This window comes from Prosopis cineraria, unplaced genomic scaffold (assembly GCF_029017545.1).
Source record: "Prosopis cineraria cultivar Desert tree isolate PC_DT_omini unplaced genomic scaffold, ASM2901754v1 PC9, whole genome shotgun sequence".
Taxonomy (NCBI): Eukaryota; Viridiplantae; Streptophyta; class Magnoliopsida; order Fabales; family Fabaceae; genus Prosopis; species Prosopis cineraria.
The window spans coordinates 3,035,737-3,061,350 of NW_026555340.1; positions in this window are offsets into that span (position 1 = coordinate 3,035,737).

Here is a 25,614-nt window from a genome sequence, read left to right on the forward strand (position 1 = left end):
TGAAAAATTTAGGATTCTATAAAAACCCTTCAAAGTTGTAATTTGAGCTCAAATTTAATGATTTATAAAGGTATTGGAAGCATGGAAAAGTTTTAGGAAGCAAAACACTTTAAAACAGGGCCAAAAATGTCATTTTTGAGTGTTTTGGTCTATGCGCTGCGCCTCATGGTCCATGCGCCGTGACATGTGGCACAGAAAGGCAAGTTTTCTTGCTATACTGTGCACCGCAGCTTGCGCATTTTGCGCAGTGGCATACGTGTCTATGACAGCAATGCTATCATGATATCTTTTTCGGATGAACTTCGAACGCATGCCATTTTCACATCCGATGTTTGATTAGAGTGATTCAAGTGCCTAAGCGAGGCTTATTCAATAAGCTAACTAATAGTGCAAATTTTGTTACGATCTAACACCGTATAAGAATTTTAAATACTCGAATGCAAAAGTCAGTTTTTAAAGCGATTTTCAAGCACCCAAGTATCCAAAACTCATAACTTATACCATTAACCCAATGTGAGGCTTGAACCAAGTCCAATCGACCAAAATACACTTGAGTGAGAATTCAAACACACAAAAACATGCTAAACACAAAATTTGACTACTCAATGGCCATTTCACCCAATATGGCCAAAATACCAAATCAATATTATATACACTATTTGACCTCTATTATCACATAATACATTACATTATCACCTCATAGATAAAACATTCCTTGTAGTTGTGAAAGTATTTTAGCCCATCACCACATATTCACATCATATACAACATTAGGCTAAAATATAAAATAACATAGTGTAAAGCAAGTGCAACTAATCAAAATGATATGTCTTAGTTGGCAATATATAATCTCATCCATATAAGTTTATGTACACGACTCAAAATAAAATCAGGCTTTACAATAAGATTTTAGCTAGTATGTTAGCCCTTGCTCAATTCCTTTCTTAGCTCAATCTTAATGGTAGGCCCTATAAAATGATAACCACAGGGTGAGATAAAAATCTCAGTAACTAAGATAATATACATTATTAATTAACATGCCAAGTTATAGACAAGCCTTAAATCAAGTAAAATAAGCACACTATATAAAATCACCATAAGTTACATGCATGATCCCTAATCATCTTGTCCTCCAATACTCCCAACCGAACTGGTAGACTATTTCACATAACTAAACCATATGTATGGTCCCCAAGCTCTCCATTCATGGTAGGACTACCCGATCAAGGTGTCATAAACCACTTTTGGACTACTGGTTCCCCTTATTATAAGTAATTTAAGATGTCGTTACTCCAATACCGCATCCTATGGATGCTTGGGAGCATAGTCTCCAACTCCACACCCATTTAGGTACTAAGGATAATAAGTCTCCAACACTGCACCCATTTTTAGGCATTAATGAGAGTAAGTGCTACACCTGGCATTTTGAGGTGCCATCAATGCCATATGGACTAATCTTCACTAACTCTACTAGGGTGACCTCCCATCCTCTAATATGCCACATTTCACTACATATCTCCACTTGACGATGCATAAACAACTTTCCAAATAAATATAACAAATCTTACCATCTACTTCAAAAATATAGAATTTCACAAACTAATACTTCACTCATTTTTTAAAATAATTAACCTTTACAAAATTTATATATATATATATACAAAACAAATCATAGAAAAACAACTTGAAAATAACTTATTCAAGGTAATAAATAATGTAAATTATCTAGTTACCTCAACCTTTTTGTTACTAAAATGGTTACCCATGGTACTAAATCTCTTCTTGTGCCAAGGTAACTCTTCCCACACCACAATCTACATCAACAAGTATTATATGTTAATTTTCAATTAACACAAGCATTATTAGCTACTAATAACCTCCTAATTCTCCTACTTCTCACTCATATTCTCAACAAAGAGGCTTCTCAAGATTACAATTTGTTCACATAATCCCTTCAAGCCTCCCTCTAATTCTATTACATCATAATACTTAATATCTCAACTTATCACTTCAAAACCCCATGATCAAGTTAGGGTTTGATCCAACTTTCACCACAACAAAGTGGCTTCATATTACCACATATTCAAGATTAATAAACCTAAATCAAACCTTTAGAGTCAATAGAAACTTTCAAAACACAGCCTCATGGCTTCATCCAATCAAAGCAAATTCTCCATCTTCCAAATCCCATGAAAAATGAGATGAAAAGGTAGAAGAGAAGGGTAGGAAACTTACTCAAGAGTTTGAAGGCTCAAGTTATCTTCAAAATCCTCCCAAAATGATGCCCTAACAGTGCCCAAAACTTGCCCCTTCATGTTCTAGGTTTTCCACCCCAAAAACTATCAATTTTTAATGATTTTTGAAATTTTAAGTTGTCTGCTATGCCGTGCATCGTAGCACATGTCATACAAGTCGCAACTCATGATGCAGTAAGAAAAATGTTGATTTTTCTCCCCCTGATGCCACCCGACTTGATTTAACTTCCATCCTAACTCAATTTAGAGCCAAATATGACCTAAAAATCTAATTAGCAATTCAAAAACATATTTAAATTAATTAATCATATTTTTAACTAATTTATCCCTTAATTAGTCAATTTTCTAGATTTGAAGTTTTCGAATGTTACATTTTGTGAGCCTGTGAGTCACGGTTGTGCATTAAGCACAGTTAGGGTTGGCTAATCATTTTTTAATCAATGTGAGGTCTCATTTGATTAAGGAAAGGTCTAGAATTGGTAATTAACTTCATAATCATTTGGTAATTTTTAATCATAATTAGTTATAAGTTTTAATTTAGGGTCCTAGTTAATCTAAAGAATCTAAGAGTGCTAAATTTCTAATGGTTGTTAGGATGACTTTAAAACCAATTGCGGTTAAGGGAAAATTAATTATATAGATCAAGGATAAGGGAGGGAGTTCATGTGCCTAGGAAGATCATCAATTTATATTTTAATCACACATTTCAACCATTTTTTAAGTTTGTCCAAAATCTAGAAAATTCTTAAAAAAATAATTTTCATTTAATCTTTGCTTCTTTAATTCCTAATCAATCAAACCAATCAAATTTTTGCTGTACTTTATAGATTTAAACAACTAAGGTATTAGTTTTTAATCAACTCCATAAGAGATTTGACCTAGGTTCCTTCCTATCCATATAAGGTGTTTCTTAGTTTAATTTGGGCACTTAAGTGACTAGTGCACAACAGATTTTTAGAGCCATTATCGAGGAGTTGGTTTAATTAATTCTTTGATTGTTTAATTTTGCCTCTCATTGTTTATATCCCCTGTTCATACCATTTGTTCTCTTTTTTTGTTTAGTTGTTTATTTTGTGTTTTGTTAATTTGACTTTTTGGTGTTGACCTTCACTACCCTGTTTCATAAGTGCCTAGAAAAATCTTAAACAAACTTTCCATTCTATAGTTCTTTAGCCTTCTAAGAATTTTTAATACCTTTTGGTATTAGGTCTAGTTTGATTTTTCCAAATTTGATTGTTTTCATTGAGTTTTTGAATTTTCAATTATTTCCCCCATTTTTATGTGAATTTCCCATATTTGATTTTTTTTGTATTTGTTTCTTATTTTGATTTCCTTTCTTAGTTTCTTTTTATGTTTTATGCTTTTATTCATGATGCTTAATTCCATTCTTACTTGATGGCTTGGTTTGGTAATAATGATCAATTCAACCCTTATCATTACTATCCCCAACCCTTTTAAATTCATGCTCAATTTAATTCATATCCTCACCATCCTCATTCATTTAAAAGTCATGGCTATCCTTTCAAGCCTCCTCCCATCGACTTCATCTGTGAAGAAGTTGAAGATAGGTCTCAAAATATCACAAGGAATGACATGATGACTATGACGAGTAAAATGCAATCCATCATTGATGAAAAATTTGATGCAAGTATCAATATTGCAAGCCTGTTATTGAATGAGTTGAAGAGAATGAGTTCTCAACATGCCCAACTTGAACCTATTGGGCCATCTAATCAAGATCAAAGGACGATGTTCCTATCCTTATCAAAGTTAATTCTCCTAATTATTCTACTTTACATAGTAAGACATGCCATGATTCATGTGATGAGAGTGTAGATGAAGAAATCATTATTGAGTCTTCTTCTATATTTGAGCATGAAACTAAGAAGCTTATTATGTCTAGTAGTAATAGTGAGGAAGAACATAATGTGTGCCCCATTTCTACATCCCCTTGTATCGATATGAATGAGCACGTTGTGTATAATGTTGGCTTTGTTGTTGAATATCTAGAAATTAATTGTCATATGTCTTATTCTACTTCTTGTGAGCACACCACTCTTAGCTATGATTTAATTGATATATCCATGATTACTGAAGGTCATGTTAGTTCTATAAAGTGCCATGAATCTTTATTGGACACTACAATTGAGGATAAGTGTGGGGTTATGTTGGTTGACATGGTTGAATTTGATAATTCCATATATGGGCATGAACCTTTTTTATTTATTGAAAATGATAAAGATGATGTCTTTCATGGACTATGTTCTTGCAATTGTGTTAGTGATGATGTATGCATGAACTATATAGATTTATTTTTGATTGACTTTGATTCTTACTAACATGAGAAAATTAATGAGGATAATAAGGATAATTCTAAAATCTTGTTTGATAGAATTAAGTGTGATGAATCTATAAGATAAATACTTTCTTGTTACTTGCCACCAGATATAATGGAAATGAAAAGTATTTTTACTATGTCATCTGGTACTTTGATGGCTCTTATTGATGGGAGCCCAATTGACTTTATTGGTTATTCAAGATATCTAGATGTTCTGATATCTTATTAGCCTAAACATCACTTTGAATCTTCTCAAATAATCTTTGTTAATCTTGATTATATTGATAATATAGCTTGTAGAGAATATACTATTAGATAGGGAGGTGCAGCAGAAGATAAAATTCTAAAGTCCTTATCCTGATATGGACCAAACAAACTCATTTAAGTTAAGATGAATTGAAGAGTTACCTTTTAATTCTTCAAACTTGGCACACATTCTCTTCAAGAGTTTGGATCTCAAGAGCTAACAATATAGATTTGCTCCCTCTACTAGTATCCACACGAACAGCTCTCTAACTCGAACAGCATGCTAGCGCTCTCAGCGTTCATTCTTCTTTGAACGTTAGTTTTCCGTTCTATAGGATGTTTCATGGCTCTCAAAGTGTTTTTGCCATCATAACTTTTCTAACTCACTCTTCATAAAGCACCTCCCTATCAATATATAGTATATGGATTAGGGTTTTTTTCTTCTACTTAAAAAGCCCATAAAAATTTAATTAAATTTATCTTATAAATTTAATCCATGATATCATATCTAATTCAAATTTATCTTATAAATTTAAATTATAAAATTAACATGATATTCTCTCATATCATGTTAGTTATTAAATTTAATCTATCATATAAAATTAAATTTAAAACTAACACAATATAATATAATATAATGTAATATATATCACATATACATATTATATTATATTATATATATACACATAAATATATACACACACACACAAATATATATTTCAAATATATATATTATATTATATTATATTATATTATATATATTTAATTTTATATATCATACACACACACACACACACACACACACACACACATATATATATCAGATATATATATATAACACATATGAATATATATATTTTGAAAATATATATATAATTATATTTTAAATTTTATATTTCACATAAATATATATATATATATATGTAAATATTTATCAAATAAATATTCAAATATAAATATATAAAATTCATTCACCTTATATTACATTCATTGAATCTAGACATATTTTATATTCAATGAACTTGGACATTATAGCTCGAGTTAGACTGTTCTTGTGTGCGACCCTGTAGGTCCATATGAAGTTGGCAGTAGGCTAATTACACTATTAGCCTACAAGTCATGAGTAGCCTCTATCAAGATGTTGCAACTACCCAATTCATATAGCGATCAATGATTTGATGTAACCTATCAAGCAACCGTATCACATCCCTTTTGTCACGCAATATTTCATTCAAGTATGAGATATGAAATTGTCATTCTCCTTTACCTTACCATTATTTTCTCAATCTTTTAGTGGACTGACTATATCAATGGAAAAACCCTTTCCATTATAGTATGGCTATATATTTTCTCAGTCTTATTCATCGAGGGGCCCAGTAATATCTCTCACTTAATGTGAGGGACAAATTTCATCTTTACTACTCATATTTCTCTACATGAATATCATTAAACTCAATCATGGCCTTTATGATCACCCGTCAAACATGACTTTTGACTAGGTCACAATTCAGTGGTCATCATGTAGGAATCTATGATGATCTCAGGTCAAAGAGCTTAATGATATAGTTACATATAAGATAAGCTTATAACTTGTACCATGCAACTTTCTCATAGCAGGTTGGTCCTGTACTATACTCTTTCAAGTGCCTATGACTTTAATTTATAACTCTATAATTAATCAAAGTCATACTAGTCTTATTTCATTGATGATCCCTCATAGATGACTGACCAAGGACATTTAGGACAATCACTATAGTTCGTCCAAGGATACAATTATCATAGTGAACATGCAATTGATACGATAACAAAAGAGAAATTCTTTAAATAACAATGTGTATAGTACAATGATTGGCCCTAGGGCACAATTTCCAACATCCTCCCACTTACACTAGGTACAATCATTAATTTATCTAATTCCCATTGTCCTAGTATAATGCTCGTGCTTCACCTATGCAAGAGGCTTTGTAAGAGGATCAACAACATTGTCTTCTCCTACTACTTTACATATTTTTATATCACCTCTATCATTGATCTCTTTGATAAGGTGGGAATACCTGAGTATATACTTAGTCGTTTGGTGTGACCTTGGCTCTATGCTCTATGCACTTGTACCACTATTGTCACAAAACAAATTTATTGGATCTGAGATGTTAGGGACCACTATTAGTTTAGCAATGAACTTCCTGATCCAAACGACTTCCTTAGCTGTATCTGATGCTACTATATACTCAGCTTTAGTTGCAAAATTAGCTATTGTGCTCTGCTTTGAGCTCTTTTAGCTCATTGCCCTACTATTTAAGGTGAACACATATCTTGATTGTGATTTAAGGTTATCCTGGTTAATTTAAAAGCTTGCATCTATGTAACCTGTTGCAACTAGCTTGTCATCCAAACTACCATATACTAAGAATAAATCCTCAGTCCTTCTTAAGTACTTCAGGATATTCTTGACAATAGTCCAATAATCCTCTCCTGGAATTGCTTGGTATCTGTTGGTCATACTTACGGCAAATGAAACATCATAGTCTAGTGCACAGTATGGCATACATGATAGATCTAATTATCAAGGCACATGGAACCTTACTCATGCGATCTCACTGATTTTGTGTACTAAAACATTAGTCTTTACTAAGATGAATGCCATAAGACATAGGGATGAAACCTCTATTTGAATCCTACATACTAAACATATACAGTATCTTGTCTATGTATGTGCTCTAACTTAGGCCTATTAGCTTTTTGGATCTATCTCTATAGATCTTAATCCCAAGGATGTAAGTGGCTTCACCTAAGTCCTTTATAGAAAAAGATTCTCCTAACCAAGACTTGACATTCTGCAAGGTAGGAATGTCATTCCCAATGAGTAGGATGTCATCTACGTATAGCATTAGAATATAATTATGCTGCCATTAACCCTTTTATAAACACAAGGTTCATCAATGTTTTGAATGAATTCAAACTCTTTGATTACTTCATCAAAATGTTGATTCTAGCTCTGAGATGCTTGCTTCAATCTATAAATGGATCTTTAAAGCTTGTACACCTTTCCAGAGTCCTTTGGATGCACAAAGCCTTCAGGTTGTGTCATGTAGACTTCCTCAAGTAGACATCTATTAAGGAATGCTGTTTTAACATCCATCTGCCATATTTCATATTCATAATATATTGCAATTGCAAGGAGGATTCTGATTGATTTGACCATTCTGACTGGTGAAAAGGTTTCATCATAGTCTACACCATGAGTATGGGTGAATCCTTTTGCAATCAATCGTGCATTGAAGACATTTACTTTGCCATCCATGTCAATTTTTTCCTTAAAAACCCACATGCACCAGATGGTTTTTATACTTTCAAGTGGATCAACTAAGGTCCATACCTTATTATCGTACATGGATTGTATTTCAAATTTCATGGCATTTAGCCATTTATCAAAATTTAGTCCCACTATAGCTTCTTGGTAGGTGGTTGGTTCATTATGTTTAATGAGCAACATATCATGACATTCATTAATCAAAAATCCATATCTCTAAGGATGATGTCATGTCCTATGAGACCTTCATGGGCCTTGTGTTGTTTGAGTAGGCTCATTTCCTTCTTATAAGTCTTCTCGATTTTCCATCTGTGACTCTATGCTATTTTGTGGTTCTCAAATTTCTTCAATATGTATCTTGCTCCTACTAGTTCTTTTAGAGATAAATTCTCTTTCTAAAAAGATATCACTTTGAATTACAAACACTTTGTTATCAGTAGGATTGTAGACGTAGTATCCCTTTGTTTCTTTAAGATACCCCATAAAAAGGTACTTTATGGGTTGCTAACTTGTCTAAGGCCTATTTCTTAACATAAATCTCAATTCCCTAAATTTTGAGAAAAGACAAACTAGATTTCTTCCCAATCCATATCTCATATAGTGTCTTCTCAGTTGCCTTAGATGGAACACAATTCAATGTGAACATAATTGTTTCTAGTGCATGGCCCTAAAAGGATGGTGGAAGATTTACTTGACTCATCATGGATTAAACCATATCTAATAATGTTTGATTTCTCTGCTAAAAACACCATTCCATTGTGGTGATGTTAGAGGAGTTAATTGTGAGACTATCCCACAACTCCTGAAATTATCAATGAATTCTTAGCTTAAATATTCACCTCCTCGATCAGATTAAGGAGTTTTAATAGTCTTGCCAAGTTAGTTTTATACTACATGCTGAATATTTTAAAAGATTTAGATTTGTGTTTCATTAGGTAGATATATCCATATCTACTGTAGTCATCAATAAAGGTAATGAATTACAGATAACCCTCTCTAGCAGTTGTACTCATTAGTCCATATACATCTATATGTATGAGTCCCAGTAAGTCATTAGCCCTCTCACCATGCTTAGTAAAAGGTGCTTTCATCATCTTTCCTAATAAATAAGATTCACAAGTGTCATAAGATTCAAAATCAATTGAGTTGAGAAGTCCATCTTGGAGCTTAGAAATGCATTTCTCATTTATATGATCGAGATGACAATGCCATAGGTAGGTTAGATTTAAATCATTTGACTTGATCCTTTTAGTAGTTATGTTATAGATGTTTCCATTACTAGGATGTTTTAGATTTAAAAGATAATGATCAAAATGCAAATCACCATTAGCATAACAAATGTTATTTTGATAAATAGAACATTTACCATTCCCATTAATTGAAGTAAAACCTTCCTTATCCAAATAAGAAAGAGAAATAATGTTTCTACTCAAAGTAGGAACATAATAGCAACTGTTCAAAACTAACAAAAGTCCACTGGTCAAAACTAATTCATAAGTGCCTACAACTAAAGCAGCAACTCTTACTCTATTTTCAATTCATGGTCCACTTTGTCCTTCATCAACTTTCTATTATTTCTGAGACCCTGCACATTTGTACAAATGTGAGAACCGTATTTAGTATCTAATACCCATGTAGAAGAAGTAGAAAAATGAATGTCTATAACATAAATACCTAAAGGAGTAGCCCCGCTATCCTTCTTCTTTTTCAGATCTTCCAGGTAGAGCTTGCAGTTCCTCTTCTAATGAACCAGTTCATTGCAAAAGAAGAAAACTCCTTCCCTTAGAGGCTTTGCCTTCTTGGCTGGAGGCTTGGTTTCAAGCTTGTTTGACTCTTTGGTCTTACCATCTAAGCCTTTATCCTTTCCCTTGCCTTTACCTTTCTTTTTCATACTCTTTCCTTTTTGAACCATCAAAACAGTGCTAGGCTTTTTCTTAATGTTTTGCTCAGTAGTTTTAAGCATACCATGCAATTCAAAAAAATAGATTTCTCCATGTCATTCATGTTATAGTTCATAACAAACTGGTCATAACTTTTTGAGAGTGAGTTCAAGATCAAATATATAGCTAACTCCTGGCTTAGGGGAAATCCGAGCCTCTCAAGGTGATCAATATAGCTTTTCATCAATATAGCTCTAATTAATGCACCCTCAACCATCTTGCAAGAGTGTAAGGCCTTTGTGGTCTCATACCTCTCTTGTCTTTCCTATTATTGGAACATTTCCTTGAGATGTATAATCATCTTATAAGCCTCCATGTGTTCCAAATCTCTTTGAAGTTTTAAAACCATAAGAGCTAGCATTAAGCATTCTACATCCACTGAGTCATTGGTGTGCTTTGTGTAAGCATCCTTTTGAGCTCTTGGAGCATTGGTTGCAAGCTCTTTAGGAATAGGTTCATCGAGGACATAAGCCTTTCTTTCCTACTTGAGAACAATTCTCAAGTTCCTAAGCCAGTCAAGAAAGTTCATCCTATTGAGTTTGTCCTTCTCAAGCACTAATTGTAATGATAGTGTAGCAGTGTTACTAGTCGACATGATTATACAATAAAATACATAAAGTTAATTTTATATTTCCCACTAAAACTAACAACCCTTAAATTTGATTAGTAGGCTAAAACCCATATCTTACTTAAATTTAAGTCCCATTGAGTTTGGATCTTAAGAGCTGGCCATATAAATCTGCTCCCTCTACTAGTATCCACACAAATAACTCTCTAACTCAAAGAGCATGCTAGTACTCCCAACGTTCATTCTTCTTTGAATATTAGCTTTCTTTTCTATAGGGTGTTTCATGGCTTTCAAAGTATTTTTTCCTTCATAACTTTCTAACTCCCTCTTCATAAAGCACGTCCCTATCTATATATAGTATATGGATTAGGGTTTCCACCTTTTACTTAAAAAGCCCACGAAATTTTAATTAAATTTATCTTATAAATTTAATCTATGATATCATATCTAATTCAAATTTATGTTTTAAATTTAAATTATAAAATTGCCATGATATTCTCTCATATCATGTTAGTTTTTAAATTTAATCTATCATATAAAATTAAATTTAAAACTAACACAATATAATATAATAAATGTAATGTAATGTAATGTAATATATATCACATATACATATTATTATATATGTATATATTATATTATATATATTTAATTTTATATATCATATACATATACATATGTATATATAAAATTATATTTCAAATTTTATGTTTCATATAAATATATATATATATATATATGCAAATATTTATCAAAAAAATATTCAAATATATATATATATATATAATTCATTCACCTTGTATTACATTCGTTGAATCTAAACATATTTCAAATTCAATAAAATTGAATATTATAGATTGAGTTGGGCTGTTCTCGTGTGTGACCCTGTAGGCCCATATGAAGTTGGCAGTAGGCTAATTATACAATTAGCCCACAAGTCACAAGCGGTCTCTAGCAAGACATTGCAACTACCTAATTCATATATCAATGATCTAATGTAACCTATCATGCAACCGTATCACATCCCTTCTGTCATGCGATATTTTGGTCTAGTGTAAGACATGAAATTGTCATTCTCCTTTAACTTACCATTGCTTTCTCAATCTTTGAATGGATTAACTATAGCAATGGAAAAACCCTTTCTATTGTAATATGGCCATACATTTTCTCAGTCTTACTCATCGAAGGGCCTAATAATATCTCTCACTTAATGTGAGGGACAAATTCCATCTTTACCATTTATATTCCTTTGCATGAATATCACTAAACTCAATCATAGCCTTTATGATTACTTGGTCAAAGGTGACTTTTGATTAGGTCAAAGCTTAGTGGTCATCATGTAGGAATCCATAATGATCTCAGGTTAAAGAGTTTAGTGATATAGTTACATATGAGATAAGCTTATGACTTGTACCATGCAACTTTCTCATAATGAGTCGATCCAGCACCTTATGCTCTTTCAAGTGCCTATGACTTTGATTTATATCTCTATAATTAATCAAAGTCATACTAGTCTTGTTTCATCTATGATCCCTTATAGATGATTAACTAGGGACATTTAGGACAATCACTATAGTTTGTTTAAGGATACAGTTATCATAGTAAACATGCAATTGATATGATTACAAAAAAGAAATTCATTAAATAACAATATCCATATCATGATTAGCCCTAAGACACAATTTCCAACAGATATTGCTATTGGTTTTATTTCTTTATGTAGGATAACAATTTTGAAGCTCATTTAATCACCAAGATATTCCATATCTTCTTGAACCTTCATCGATTGATCCTAAACCACCGCCAAAAGGAAGAGGGTTGAGAATTAAAATGGAAGATTACAAGTTTGTTATCCGGGATGAGAACTTTCACTATAAACAATTGAAGAGATTTAAATATCTAGTTGTCTTTTTTCCTTTTGCTTTACCTTGCATTGATATCACTTTGATGCATTTCATGTTATGCTTGGTAGAGGTATAAGGGAAGAGACATGTCCAATAATAAAAGATAAGCATATTTCATTTTATTTGTATTCATGCATTTGCTTTTACATTGTTTTTCTATCACCTTAGTTGAATGCATTGAAGGCAATGCATTGACTAAGTTAAAGGGAGTGTCATTTTCATTTTTGTTTTTACTTTTAGTTCATGCATTTCATTATTGTTTTGAAAAAAAAAAGTTAAAAAATTTTTCAAATTTTTTTTTTGGTTTTGAATTGGAATTGTAATCTTGGAAAGGATTGCATGGATATTTGAAGTGTGAAGCTAATACCATTTAGTAGTAATTTTGATAACTTGGGTGTATTGAGTTTGGAATAACATTACCTATGATGGAAGATGAATTAGTACTTTCATGCCTAGATTTTATTCATTTGGTGTGATTGACACTTGCATTATATATTCCCCTAGAAGTTATCTTCATCCCTGTTTGTGACTAGATGTTTGGTATGCATAATTAGAACATAAATTAGGCATTAACTTTGATAGTTTTCATGTTGCTTAAAGGCCCACCTTGAATTTTATTCCTTTTGCAAACCCTTTGAGCCTACTATTTCATTTCATTCCATTCATTTCATTGTTTCATTGTGATGCATCTCTTTAGTTATTTGGCAAACCTAATGCAATGTGATGTTTCTCTTGGTTAATACAAGTTGTTATTCACATTGCATCTTATGCTTAAATGATGTTGTTTTTATGTTGATATTTTGATTAGAACCTTTGGAACCAAATTTGATGCTAGAAAAGAAATAAAAAACAAAAAAATGAAAAAGAAAAGAAAAAAAAGAATAAATGATGAAAAAAAGAGAAAGAAAAGAAATGAAAAACAAAAATAAAAAGAGGAGAATAAAAGAGTTCCTTTGGTATTTAGTTTTGTCATGGCTGTCATTCTTGCTTATTCCATACTAGTATTTGCTAGTGGAAGCTTACCTTACATTGGTTTTGCTTTTAAGCTACCTGCATCTACTTACCACATACTCACCACCTACTCCATTTATGACCATTTTACCTAAAAAGACCTATTGTTTTACTTGTGCATGCTTATTTGGTAGTGGAGATGTAGGATGTTTACAAGTATATAGTAGGAATTCTATGCAAGTATGGTGAGTGAAATTTACCCTAAATGTAACCCTCACCTATCTCCCCTCAATATAGGAAGAGGATTAACTAAATCACCACTAATCAAATCAAACCATAAACTTATATTTTGTTTGAAAGGCTTGGGCCCAAAACTTCTTTTGCAAAATCATCATAACCATAATACATTAGAGCAATACATAGTGGAGTGATTCAAGCGCCCACATGAACCTTAACTCATAAGCTAACTAATGAGATAAGTTTGGACGTGATCTAATGGTTCGATCAAAATTTAGACACCTGGATGTGAAAAAGTCACTTTTTACAAAAAATTTAACTCATCCAAGCACTCAAATCGATCGCATTGTCTTATTAGATCATACTAGGCCTTGAACTTAGTCTAAAAAGACTTATTACACCTAATTGATCACAATATATCATATATATATATATATATGCATATATGCACAAATCAAGAGTCATCTGTTCAACAGCCAATTCCCACAAATATAAAATTTTCACCACATAGTGCAATAATGCACTTTAGGCCATAATCTCTAAAATTTCTCAACAAATTCACTTCAATTTCACCACTAGCATATTTACAACATTATACAACTAAATCTTAGCTCATATTACTCATTTCACCACATATTCATGCATATAGGCTAGGATTTACACAAAGTCACTACAATTTCAATAGTTCACAACTCAAAACATGCATGCAAGTCCTATGGCAACTTATATATACAATAATCATGAGGTTTTGGTTCATTACACAATCTCAAAGATTTTCCATGGCAACGGCACCACTTTACTGATCCAGACTCTTTCCCTTTGGCTAGTTCATAGCTTTGTCCTGTAAAAATAGGACCACAGGGGTGAGATAAAAATCTCAGTAACAAAATAACTCTTTACTATTAACTATCACATGCAACTATATGAAAGTATAGCATAATATATCATTAAACATAGCATATAACATATATTTCATTTCAAATCACAACAACATATGTCAATTCACCTCTTTTACTAATATATTTACCACTATTCACCACTTTCTCACATATAGTATGACCACTACTAACCAAACCTCCAAATTATCCCAACTTAAAACCACAGGTTCACCTTAGACTAATATACGCTCTCATTGGCCCTAAGCTCACCTTTAATAGTAGAATCACCTAGCCAAAGGTATTTTATTGTACTTTCAAACTATGATTTTTCCCAATACACACAATAGAGTATTGTTGACTCTAACACTGCATCTTATTGACACTAAGGAGTCTTACACTCTAACGCTACACCTTAATAGATATTAAAGAGATAATCTCCAAGACTGTACCTCGAAAGGCACTAAGGAGATATAATTCTCCAACATTGCACCTCGACGAGCGTTAAGGAGAATAATTTCATATGGTCTTTCTCTATATTTCTAGATGGGTGAACTCCTATCCCATATGATCTTGCTTCTATATATATCACCTCTTTATACATATATAAACCACACACACACATCCTCAATATGTATGTTGTCGCACCCGGAAAAATGCGATGCAAACGCACGCGAGCGGAGGTCCCGGCCTTTGTGATGGGAACCGCATGGAACGAGGAGTCGCCACCAAGATTTTGAGGTAAATCTCGGGAAATCTGTTAAAAGAAGGATAAGGTTGGTCTACAAAATTAGAGAATAGGTTCGGGAGTCAATTGAGTGTGGGGAAGGTATTAGGCAACCCAGAACACCCGTTCATCAGAACGGTTACCTGAAGTTTGTTGTGCTCTATTAATATGGTTTTATAATTATTTTAATTATCCCTTTTATATTCATGTTTTTGATAAAAATGACAAGAATTAAGTGAGAAATATTTATTTATTTACGAGGGAGGACGGACTTGACTCATAATCTGAATCTGAGGCCTACATACCCTGTGATAGGGATCAAAGTCCACATAGTTCAGGCTTAAAATTTTGTTGGTGAAAATATTTTTTTGAAGAGAAATTAATTAGAAATAATTCACCATTTTACAAATAAAATAATTTTTAACTTTTGATATGTGTGTTTTAGATTGTAAAAGGTAATTTAATTTTAATTATTTTCTCCATTTTTGAATATTTAATAAAGAAAGGAAAGGGTTTAAAAATATTTTCTTTATATTTTATGATTGGGAATTTAACTGTTATAGCTGTAGAGCCTTATTGGTTTATACGGTAATGCAATTATTCTAAATATCTGCGGAGATTCTGAAATCTCACACGTTAAAAGAATTTGGTAATTTAATTTATTTTTTTATATTCTTATGTACATTTTTAAGTGTTGATAATAATTTTTTTACATGTAGATACATGTTTTAAAGAATTTTAATTATCATACTTGTATAGCCTTATTAGCTTATACGGTAATATGATTATCCTAAATATCTGCGGAGATTCTAAAATCTCACACGATAAAGGAATTAAATTTAAATACGTCTTTTAATTTAATTAATTTAATATATAATTTATATGTATATATTTAAAACTTAATCGTTATATCTGTATAGTCTTATTGACTCATACGATAATATGATTATCTTAGAAGTCTAAGGAGATTTAAAAATCTCACATGACTAAAAGATATAATTGGTGAATATGATTACAATTTAAATACATTAATTTGATTAATTAATTTTCTAAGTTGTGTTATATAATTATTTTCAAAAATCATTTATTTATTATAAAAATTGAGAATCACTATATCTGCGAGACTTATTATCCTACACGATGATGTGATTAATTTAAGTCTCTACGAATATTCTTGAGATCTCACATGAGACTTGAATAAATTATTAATTTGGGTTATAACAAGAGAGATAAATTTAAAGATGGGCCCTTTAAACCCATATTAACATATAAGTTTTACTCTCATATCTGCGAATCCTTATTGATTTACACGATACGAGATTATCCTGAATATCTGCAGAGATACAAGGTCTCACACGATAAAAGGATTAAATAATATTCACTTTGAATATATTTTAATGCGCAATTATACAATGCATATTTTTAAATATAGAAATCTTAATTGTTATACCTGCGAAGTCTTATTGACCCACACGGTAGTACGATTATCTTAAGATCTACGGAGTTTCAAAAACCTCACATGACCAAAAGATATGATTGGTAAATATAATTATAATTTAAATTCATTAATTTAATTAATTAAAATTATAAAAATGTCTTTTATTTTATTTAAAAAATCTGTTTATTTATTTACCATATAAATTGTGAATCACGATGTTTGCAAGGATTTATTATCCTACACGATAATGTGATTAATTTAAGTCTCTACAAAGATTCTTGAAATCTCACATGAGATTTAAATATTTAGTATAAAGAGAGAATTAACTTTAATAATAGGCCTTTGAAACTCATATAAATACCTACAAAATTGATCCTCATACCTGCAAATCTTATTGATTTACACAGTATGAAATCATTCTGAATGCCTATTGAGATGCTTAAAATCTCATACGACAAATAGTTAATTAAGATATTTGCACTTGCAGTCGGTACATGATATGAGTTTAGCATTCGAAGGAATAGAGAAAGAAACCATTTTGACACTTCACTCCTCTTTTGACTTGAAGATATGTTCCTCAAGATTTTTCAAATTGGTTTAATGCTCAGATATGACTCTTGAAAGAAAATAATGATAATCGTGGTTATAGCATCTGATAATTAGAATAAACAAGATTCACATATAATCACCATCATTAATCACCCAATTTATTTCCCATCAAAATCAAGTTCATGTCTTAAAATTATTTGTGGATAAACAATAATCCTGTATTAGTCATATGCATATTCTTCTAAAATAATATGATCATTTGAATGAATGAAACAAGCATGCAAAATTTTTGAAAGAACTATAAAATTTTAAACAAGAGCTAAATCAAAGCCATGACCAAGTTGTGCGTGTAAAAGATGACTATAAAAAATAAATAAGATTATACCTGACATTGCACATGATCCAACTCTTTTTGTACTCAACATATAGATATTTTAAAAACTAATTGATGCACGTTTTTGTACCTTAATCAGATTCTTCAAGAGCTCGCCGGATGACAAGTCGTTGTTCTTCTTTGGTGTTTAAACAAGAAAGAGTTAAATCAAAGCCATGACCATGTTGTGCGTGTAAAAGATGACTATAAAAAATAGAATAAGATTATACCTGACATTGCACATGATCCCACTCTTTTTGTACTCAACATATAGATACTTTAAAAACTGATTGATGCACGTTTTTGTACCTTAATTGATTCTCAAGAGCTCGCCGGATGACAAATCGTTGTTCTTCTTTGGTGAGAGATCCCTTCTTGATGCCAGGCTTGAGGCAGTTCTTCCACTGTTTGACATAAGCATAAAATAATGCATCCTTCTCAGCTCTCCAACATTTCCTCTCCTTCATTTCCAAGCATGAATCCTACTGCCCATTTTCTCTAACAACTTGGTAACAACTCAACTCGTCTTCGACGTAACTCCTGCTCTGTTTTTCTTTCCATTATCTCGTCCGGTTTCTCTCTTCTCTTCCTTGCTCTCTCCCTTCTCATGTGTTACTTCCTCTCTCTCCTCGTGCTCTTTGCTTCCTCTCACGATTTGTCTCTTTTTCAGTTTTTGGATCAGTACTCTATTTTTTTTTCATTTTTCCGTCCAGCTGTGTTGTGGTCCTCTTGGTTTTTCTCTTCCTTTTATTCTACACCTCTCCTCTCCTATTTTCCTCATCTGTTCTTGGTCTCTCCAACCTATCTATATGATAATCACGATCACAAGAACTTCTTTCACGTCTATCATAGTCCGACCGTGACCGAGAGAGAGATGGGAGACGTGCGCACCTATGCTCTGTTTCTGCATTCTCTTCTTTCCTATGAGTGTGCTCTTTTTTCTTCCATTTTTCTCTCCTCCTCCCAGCAAAAATTTGGTCTCTCTCGTTCATTTTTTTTGTTTCCCCGTTTCCTCCTCCTTTTTTTTCTGCTGTCCATGCTTATCTTTTTATCATTTTTCTGTCTGATGTTTTAGCTACTTTCTTTACTGTTCTGTCTGTTATCTTCGTGCACGTCTAGCTCTCTTTTTGCTTGTGTTTCGTGTGCAGTCTGTGTGCATGTCCAGTCTTTTCTTTTGCCTGCTCTCTGCTCTCTTTTTCTGCTGCGTGGCCAAAGTTTTAGGGCTGTGGTTGCTTGTTCTGCATCTCTCTCTTATTTTCCTGCATGTTCGCGTGTTCTCTCTGTAAAGCTTTTCCGTAGTCTGCGTTTTCATCTGGCATTGCTCTTTGCTCTTTGCTTTTTCCTTTCTCCATTTTGTGACTGTGTGTGCTTCTGGTGTTCTCTACTCGTGTTTCTATTTTCTGCATGTGTGTTACTGCATGTTTCTGTTGTGTCTTCTCTGATCTCGTCGTATGTTACTGCTCTGCTTCTTTCCTTCTTGTTCTTCGCTGGCTTCATCTTCCTCTAACTCTATGTGTGTGGCGTTTGACTGAGCACCAAATTTTGGAACCAATGGGTTAAGATTTAACCATTGGTTTATATATATATTTTTTTAAGAGAAAAAAAATCTATAATCCTTTCTTCTCTTTTTTTTCTCCTTTTAAAATCTTGTTTATTAATTTAAAAAAATAAAAGAGAAGAAAAAAAAAGACAAAAGAAATCTAATTTTGAATTAAGCAAGCATGTATTTTTTTTTTAGAAGATAACAAAATTTAAATGAAGAAATTCAAAAGAAGTTGATTCTCAAAAATTAGCTCCTAATATCTTGAATGGTTGGGATAATTTAAGAGAGATTTTTAAAAGACTTAAGATTTTTTTTATTTTGTTAAAATTAGTTTTTTTAAATATAATCCTAAAAAAGGATTAAATTTCATTTTGTATTTTTATATATATTTTTTGGTTATTTATTATTAAATTAAAAAAAATGTCCGGACAAAATACGGTGTTCACATATGTGTGTGTATATATATATATATTCTCAAGCATGCAACTCATAATATCACTCTTGTAAAACCAATTTCATGCATAAACATTCATTTAACAAATATACTTATAATAAAACATTTTCATGCATTACTAGTCATAGTCATACTTTTAAACAATTAGACTAAAAAATCAAATAGAGAAAATTATTCGGTTACCTCAACCCTTCTATTACTAGAAAGGTTATCTGTTGTACTTTCTTAATAGCTACTCGTCTCTACCAAGTTCTCTTTCTACTCTATACTTGAAATATGCCAATCTACACACAATTGGCATTATTAGTCAATTGGTTCAATTAACTAAAAATACTTAATTATTAATTGAGGCTATAACTAGCTATTCATTACTTTTTACATAGCCATTCTAGGTTCATTACCACTTAATCACCACTTTACATCACTTCTCAATCCTATCTCACTTCTATTCCATTTTCACCCTTATGTTCCTTTGAATTAGGGCCAAACTAAACCTACAAGTTCAAAGCTCTATTGTTCAACTTTAAACTAATTATAAAGTCTAATTTAACTCTCGAGAACCTTTTTATTACTATAAGATAAGAAATTAACCCATTAAATTTCATCGATTCAATTTCTCTACAACTTATACTAAGAGAAAATGTAGTAGAATCAAAGGTAAGGGTTGTACTAACTGGAAGTTCCTTCTAATGCTTCGGAAATGCTTGCCCTAGATGCCGAACCTTTCTTCTCTTCTCGCTTTCACATTTTTCTGATTTTCTTTTCTGAAACTCACCCTAATTCATGATTTAAAAAGTCACTCTCTGGTCCATACGCCATGGTGCATGCAACTTGTGCTACGGCGAGTGGCATAGTGAGGAGAATCCTCACCATGCGTATATGCTTTGCTTCAAGATGTGATTCTTCTACTCGTATTTGTCCATTTAATATTCCAATGAGTCAAATTATCAAGTAACCATCCAAACTTTCAATCATTTTCTAATTACCACTTTACCCTTGAATAACAGCTAATCATAGGATTAGAAAATCAGGATGCTGTAGAAACTTGTGATATGAGTGAAATACTCACCTTCTTGTATGGTTATTCCTTTACTTTGGCTAGCTAAGTTTCACACATTGATTGTTCTCTTTGGAATTAGATTGTATTGGTTGTAACATGGATGATTGACATGGCATGATAGGACTAAGCTTATGAAACTAATTCTCTTTTTAGTTTTGAATTTGGTTTTTGGAATTGTATTTTACCTAGGGGTGCAAAGTCTTAATATGGTGGAATTTTGATAACTGCCATTTGTTAATATCATTTTCATAGTATTTTTCCCATGCTTTTGAAACTTTTTAGGGGTATTTTATGCATATTAAAAGCATTTAAGATCATTTTGTCTACTTTTGTAATTTTCATAACTTTTAGAGCAAAAATGAAAATTTCTAAAAGTTTAGGGGCAAAACTGTAATTTTTAAAAATTAATTCAGAAAAATAGAAAAATTTTTAGTTCTTTATTAATCCCATGAGTTTAATTTGATTCAATTCAACTTAGATTGTAAGTTATTTATTAAAACATCCTTTAAAGTATACACTTTTTGAACTTTAATTGTACTTTCCATGAATTTTGGAAGTATATTAGGTTTAGTATTTGTAATCAAGAACTACTAGGAAACGTCTCATAAGTAAAGTCATCTCCTAATCTTCCATTTAATCACTTTAATTCATTTCACTACATTTGCATAATTGACACCTAAGTTGGATAAATTCACAAGACACAGAATTATGTGAACAACTTGCTATTTAATAAGTTCATTATGTTTTTTAGGCCATGAAAAGTTCTTGGATGATTATGGCAGCCTATTGCATGAAATTGGAGCCCTTTAATAAGCTATTTTGATGATCAAAAGGTTACAAATGGTTTATGAAATCTTAAGAAAGCACAAGGATGGTTATGACAATTCCATCTTCTAAAATTAATTCCCTTTTCCCTTATTTTTGTTATGTATTTTTCCATCATCTCCAGCATGTTATTTTGAATTTCTCCATCCATTTTTAGATTATTAGATGCCTTTTATTTCCATTTATCACCATTTAAATAACTCATTCCTAAAAATCCATGGCCATACATGAAACATTATGTGAAAGGACCCTTAATTGTACACAAGGCTCACATCACTTTAGGGAATTTGGTAGGAATGATTTCTAGCCATTAGATTGATCTAAATAAGCCTCAAACACCTTTAAAAACATCAAAATTTTGTGCTCTGCATCAATAGCCTCCTCATTCACATTTTTTACTCATCTTCCACCTCCATTCATCTTCATCTTTCTCTCTATAATCTCTTCTACCATCCAACTTAGACCATTTTACCATCTAAATGCACCACTCCTCTAACACTCCATACCAAAACCCACTAAAAAAATCCATCATCCACTCCATTTTTATCTTGGCCAAATCTCAAGGTCTTCATCCATGGTAGTTTCCAAAATTGGTTAATAAGGATAAGCTATAGGGATGCTAACAAGGCATGGCTAGCCTTGTTTTCTCTTTCTAGGATGCATGGATGAACTATCTTTTAGCTCTTGGATTTTGGGAGTTTCTATTATCTCTTACCTCTAGTTTAATTCCTTGAATTTTGATGCTTATACCATTGTAATGACAATGGTTGTTGGACTTGAACTTTGTGATACTTAGTTGAGTATTATATGAGGTAATTATGTTGTTTATTTTCTAATTGAGGTGCTATCATAATGATTTTGGTGCTGTCCAACTCCTTCTTTTATTCAATCCCTTATTGCATTTAATTTCTAGTTGCCTTTTATGAGCTTGTGAATCACAGTTGTGCATTAAACATACTTGGGGTTGGCTAATCATTTTTTTAATCAATGTGAAGTCTCATTTGGTTAAGGTAAGGGTTGGAATTGGTATTTAACTTCATAAGCATTTGGTCATTTTTAAGCATAATTAGTTCTAGGGGTTAATTTAATATCCTAGTTAATTTAAAGAATCTAAAACTACTAAATTCCTAATAATTTATTAGGATAACTTTAAAACCAATTGCAGTTAAGTGAAAAGTAATTAGATAGAGCAAGGATAAGGAAGGGAGTTTATGTACCTAGAAGGATCATCAATTTGCATTTTAATCACACATTTCAACTATTTTTTAAATTTGTCCAAAATCTTGAAAATTCTAAAAAAAATAGTTTTCATTTAATCTTTGCTTTTTAATTTCTAATCATTCAAACCCAATCAAATTGTTGCTTTTCTTGGTAGATTCAAATAATAAAGTGTTAATTTTTAATTAATTCTATGAGAGATTCAACCTAGGTTGCTCCTTATACACATTAGGGTTTTTCTTAGTTTAATTTGGGTGCTTAAGTGACTAGTACACATCAACCTCTTTAGTTATTTGTCCATTTAAGAAAGCACTTTTAACATCCATTTGAACTAATTTAAAATATTTCATACATGTAAAAGCAAGTAAAAACAATCAAATGGCCTCAAGCCTTGCAACTAAAGCAAAGGTTTCATCTTAATCAATATCTTGAATATAACCTTCTGCAACTATCCTAGCTTTATTTGTGACTATTATACTAGTTTCTTCAAGTTTGTTTCTAAAGGCCCATTTAGTGCTAATTATCGGATGGTCACTGTGCCTTGGAACCAAGTCCTAAACTTGACCTCTCTCATACTAGTTTGGCTCTTCTTGTATTGATATAATTCCTTTCTCTTTATTTTGTAATCATCAAAACATATGATTCAACATATATTACTCCCAAACATTAATTTCACACTCAAGGTTCATCTAAAATGAAGAACTCATTCATGCAACTTTGTATAACTAATAGGTTCAATCATCACCCCTTAAGAAACCCAATCATCTTCAACCAACACAAAACCTAGCAAACCCTCGTCACTCATCTTTTGCTCTCCCTTTTCTTCCCCTCCTTTTATCTATCTCTCATGTCTAATTTAAGTTAGAACACAACTATCTACAACACACAATGTTGTTAAATCATGCAACTACAGCCAAGAGGGGGTGAATTAAATGTTTAGCAAATTTTTGACTTACAATAGATTTTTCTTCAAAATCAAACTTAATCAAAAGTGCAACAAGAAGTTTCTCAAATGTGCTTAGGCAAATTCTAAATACTTTAGCTGCAAAGATTTTACCAAACTCATCAAGGAATACTAAAATTCAATTTCCAAAGGCAAATGGATAAATAAAGGTAAATTCTAAAATACTTTGAAAACAAATTCAAAAGACTTAAATAGAGAAGTGTAAGTAAATAGCAAGGGTTAAAATCAGTTATCAAAACAAAGCATTGAAAAGGTTTGTAACAAAGTTTTCTAAAGCTAAGAACCAAGAGAACAAGAATACAATAAGTTGACTATAAAAAAGAGTAGGAATAGAGATATTGCACAAAATAATTTATTTTGGCTTAGCCCAACCACTTGGCTTACATCCAATCCTTAAAACACCTATGATATTTTCTCTACTAAGTACCATAAATTTAAATGCACACTTATGAGCCATTACAATCTCTCACTTAAAGAGAGTGAGCATTGTACAATTCACACAAAGAAATTTCTCTCTGCATATAATTCAAGGGAACTTTCCTGTAATTCTCTCAAGAATGATATAGGAGTGTTTCATAAATATTTCTCTTATAAGAGATGATAGGAACAGATGAAGAATACTCAAAGAAACTCCCTTACAAAATAGTTATGATAATTAATGCCTATAAACTAGAAGCTAAGAGCTTTTTCCAAGATGATATAAATTAGTTAATGCATAATAAAATTAGTACCTACTCACTTAAATGATATTTTATTTATAAGATTAGGATGATTATAGCTATTATATACCCCAACTAGTCATTTATGAATATTGCATTATGTGTATGAGAATAGGAACTGAGCAAAAAAAACTTTATCTGTGAAATGCATTAAATGCTTTGTTAGAACCCAATACTTTTGTGGGTCATCCTTGCCAATGCGATGATAAATGGCTTGGTGACATGTTAAGGAATTTTTAAATTAGAACATGAATAGATCTAAACCATCCAATACTAAGATAAGAGAGTTATAGAAGTATGAGATTCTCTAAAATTTTAGATCTCATGTGTGAGTAGTTTGGCCAGTATGAGGATTAGGTTTAGGAAGTGAAAAACCTTTTAATACAATGAAAAATGTAGGGCCACAATGTAGACAATGTGAGTATGGCTAAGACAAGTTTTAAACTCTTAGAATTGATAGATATGACTTAGGTGTTCAAGGTTCAAAATGAAGCAAACTTGAGTATTAGACTAGAACTTTCTAACAATACTTATTATTTACACACACATTTATTATCTTAAGAGAGTCATTTTGCATACCTAAAAGCATTCATAGAGAAATCATTGCTCATATTTGCCTAAGTGTAGTGTTTACATAGGTTAGGTAGTATTTTGGTCATAAAATGAATTTTTTTCTAAATCTACATGTTAAAGCATTGGGGCTATGTCTTTTGTAACATCTCGAATTCCTTATTCTAGCATTAATGCTAATTGAGGGATAGATTAGTGATTTAATGTGAGATTAGAGTTTTGAGTGATGGAATATCATTTTAACTTTTTGGGATGTTATATGAAAAGATAAGAGTGGAAGAATCAACAAAGTAAGGTATAAGAGCACAGTGAGGAGTTTCCTTACTGTGCCACGTGTCGTGGTATATGGCACAGAATTCTAACGGATAAGGACATGGATGACTTATGAAAAACAGAGAGGAAAGGAAAAAAGGAGTATGTGGGAGTAGAGAAAAGGGAGAGCACTACTAGGGAATTCAATCTCAGGAGCAAGGATGACATTTTTTACCTGTTACTTATCAAGTAAGTTTCATACTGCCTTAACCTTCGATTCTACCATATTTTCTCTTAG